Here is a 2,789-nt window from a genome sequence, read left to right on the forward strand (position 1 = left end):
CTCTCTCTCTCTCTCTTTCTCTCTCTCTCTCTCTTTCTCCAGGTTCCAGGAGCGTCCGGAGGAAGGGCTGGACCAGAGGGTTAGTGGGTATGAGATGTTGTGTTCTTGGATTTGTTTCTGACCTTTCCCATCTGGCTGCCGGTAGGACCTACGGTCACTGTCCCCAGTAAAGTCAGGGGGGGAGACATTTCCACGTGACATGGCGGCACCTTGTGTCTTTCCTTGCCTGGTGGAACACATTGGCTCCCGCTGAGCGCAAGGCTCCTGCTCTGGAGGCTGCAAAGGGAGTTTGAGGGCCAGCTGCTGGGTCAGGTCATCTTCCATTCTGGAATACGTATGCATTTAAATAAAGCCCACCGCCAGCTACGAGAGCTGTTCGGGCATTTCCTTTAAATCCACAGTGCCCTCTGTGAAGACAAGAAACCTGCTTTGCTCTTTGTTTCTACGTCTCTGCCGATCTCTTTTGTCTTATCTGTGTTCGAGTCTACATGTCCACTAGGGTAGGGAGAGTGCCTGGGTGTCCTGGGATACCGAAAAGTATGCAGGAGCTGCCGGTCCTGGGGTCAGTGGTCAGGCTCCTGAGGTCCGAGGGTTTAATGCCCAGGAAGTGGCCAGCAGCAGGCCTTTTCCTTATAAGTGCAGGTCCTTGCCCTGTAGATGCTGATGTGTTTGGGTTGTGGAAACAAGCTGAGAGCCATCCACATTCCTCACATTCTTTTGGCCTGGCACCGGCAGGGTGGGGGTGGGGGGAGGGGCTCTGAAATTACTATCAGTTGCTGTAGTTCCATGCCCTCTGGATGAACACAGGGGGTTCCAGAGGGTTGTGCAGCAGGCAATGGGGCCGGAGGCTGCTTCTGCTCTCTGCTCCTTCAGCCTTGCTGGACTTGGCTATGGGGTAGCAACTGGTTGAGCAGGCCCCTCCTCTCTGGAGGAGACTAAAGGGCAGCTGCTCTTTGGCCCCAGCGCTTTCCTGGGTGGTATTTGTGCGGTTTTCTTTTTCTGGCAGTCTGCCAGATGCACGGGGCCAGCGAGATGTCAGGGGAGAGGAAATAGGAGGTGCCCTGGGGTGGCTTTGCCTTCTCCAATGAGCCGGTGGGCCTTGGTGTCTCCTACCTGGGAACTCAGTGCAGTGGGGCAGGCCCTGTGTGCTCATCCTAGAGGTGATACATCTTTGGGGGCAGCAGTTCAGGGACTGACTACATGACAATCATCACAGCACTCAGCAGCACTTGGTGACTGGGATACATTGGGGCCAGTTCCTGTGATTTTTTTTTTTTTTGTCCCAGGAAAACAAGTGCTCCATGTTCTCGGTCTTTACATTTATAGCCTGGTTGGCCCAGAGGTCATTGTGATAGAGAGCTTCCCAGGGTTCCTATCCCCAGAATTCTGTGCTGGTGGCCAAGAGCACCTGCTATATGGGTGTAAACGCATAGCCTGCTCCTGACCCCACTTTGCCCCAGTTGGAAATATTTTGCCCGACATGACCATGCATGTGGCTGCCCAAAGTGATAGGGGCAGTGGTAGAGTCATCTTAGAGACCAATGTGACCAGCCCAGGCACCTGTGATGCGGTCTAAGGGTCTTGCCTGATAGGTTCGTTTTCTCTGCCAATTAAAGAACTAAAAGGCAGGGAAAGTCTTAAGCACCATAGTGTGATAGAAATCGTAGAAACACTGCAAGCAGGAACAGAGAGAGTCTACAGTTGGAGGAAAGGTTTTAGGGGGGTTGGAAGAACAGGCATACAGCAGGCACTCAGAGAAAATGGCTCCCTTCAAAGCAGAGAGACGGTAGTCTCTTTAAGGCTGTGTTTGTTTGTTTGTTTGTTTGTTTTTAAGTCTCTGAAGTTTTCTCTTCCCTAATTTAGGGTTAGTTAGTTTGAAGACAGATATGAAAGTTGGTGGGCCCACAACTGTTGTGTGACCTGTCCTGATCTAGCCTTGAACTTGCTGAGCCAGACCATCAGCAGGGAGCTTGTGGTTGGGAGACAAAAGCCTCCGGGACATTTGTTTTAGGCCACCTGGCTTTTGTCTCAAGTCTGGAGGGTGAGGAACCGCTCTTCTTGAAATTTGACGCTTTTATTACCTAGCCATGCGCTCCCCCTCCCTCTAGACTGTCTCCTAGGGAGTCTGTGGAGCTCCAAGCCTCTCACCGAAGACAGTGAGGTGCTCAGCCCAGCAGGTAAGAGCAGGTAGGGAGACCGAAGTCATGGAGAGCTTGAGCTCTCTGTCCTGTGTGTCCTGTCAGCCCCCACCATGTCATCCCCCACTACAGTTCACACCTGCGTGTGGCTCCAGCCCCATGCAGCTTGGATGACCACCTGCTCCTTTTGAATTTTCTTAGGCGCTGGAGCTCTCTGTGTGCCCTGCCCATTTTACAGATGAGAAAATAGGCCTCTGAGAGGGCCTCATTCAGGCTTAGCCCAGAGGGTTAGTATGAAATAGCCCAGGCCTAGAATTCCACCAGGTTTGTGTGCCCCCGGGCTACCTGGACTCACTCCTTACCCTGTACCTGGGAGGCCACAGGAGCCATTGGGCATGTGCCATATCCCTCATCCCTTCACTGACCTGTATGGAGAACCACAAAGGAGCCACAAAGTAGAAATTTAACAGGTGAAGTTAATATTGGGATGGTAAGTGTCTTTAAAAATCAAATATACAATTAAGACTGATGTTTAGGAAAAACACATGGCTGGTATAGTATGCACAGCTCACCTGGGAGCCACGGGGTGGATGATGAGACCCAGGAGCCCTTCAGACTGTCCAGTCTGTCCCTCCATGCCACATTGACCGT

The 2,789-nt window shown here is 52.1% G+C and overlaps 1 protein-coding gene across 9 annotated transcripts in view; it reads left to right on the plus strand.

Moving 5' to 3' along the window:
- The window catches only part of Sh3bp4 (SH3 domain binding protein 4), an 82,249-nt gene that overhangs the window by 33,383 nt on the left and 46,077 nt on the right, over positions 1–2,789 (plus strand). The window contains exon 3 of one of the 9 annotated variants that reach the window (XM_031368356.1): positions 43–87. The exons of the other annotated variants lie outside the window; for them this stretch is intronic. The gene's annotated coding sequence lies outside the window, so the exon portion shown is untranslated. The remainder of the gene's footprint in view (positions 1–42; positions 88–2,789) is intronic. 9 annotated transcript variants of the gene reach the window in all.

Source organism: Mastomys coucha, unplaced genomic scaffold (assembly GCF_008632895.1).
Source record: "Mastomys coucha isolate ucsf_1 unplaced genomic scaffold, UCSF_Mcou_1 pScaffold14, whole genome shotgun sequence".
In the NCBI taxonomy this organism is placed as follows: domain Eukaryota; kingdom Metazoa; phylum Chordata; class Mammalia; order Rodentia; family Muridae; genus Mastomys; species Mastomys coucha.